The sequence below is a fragment of the Elephantulus edwardii genome, unplaced genomic scaffold, assembly GCF_000299155.1.
Source record: "Elephantulus edwardii isolate Elephantulus edwardi_28Jun2011 unplaced genomic scaffold, EleEdw1.0 scaffold00277, whole genome shotgun sequence".
NCBI classification, from domain to species: domain Eukaryota; kingdom Metazoa; phylum Chordata; class Mammalia; order Macroscelidea; family Macroscelididae; genus Elephantulus; species Elephantulus edwardii.
The window spans coordinates 1,595,390-1,595,723 of NW_006400027.1; the positions used below are offsets into that span (position 1 = coordinate 1,595,390).

A 334-nucleotide genomic window follows, 5' to 3' on the forward strand; every position below is an offset into this window, starting at 1 on the left:
CGGCACCCACCTCAGAGAGGCAACGGAGAGGCGTTTTTTACAGGTACCGAGGATTTCCGGTGGGAACCAACCCTTGGAAACTTTGACAAGCGTGCTCCTGTGCGGAAGGGACTCTTGAAAGCGGCAGCCACGTCAGATAAGCAACGGACAGGTGTTTTTTCACAGGTACCCGGGATTTCCAGCAGGAACAAACCCTTGGAAATTCTGACAAGTGTGCTGCTCAGCGGAAGGGAAACTTGAAAGCGGCATCCACCTCAGATAGGCAACGGACAGGCCTTTTTTCGTAGGTACCCGTAATTTCCGGCAGAAACAAACCCTTGGAAAGTCTGACAAT

General features: G+C 52.1%; 1 pseudogene; it reads left to right on the top strand.

The window, feature by feature from the left end:
- Positions 1–334, top strand: part of LOC102862244 — a 73,109-nt pseudogene that overhangs the window by 2,409 nt on the left and 70,366 nt on the right.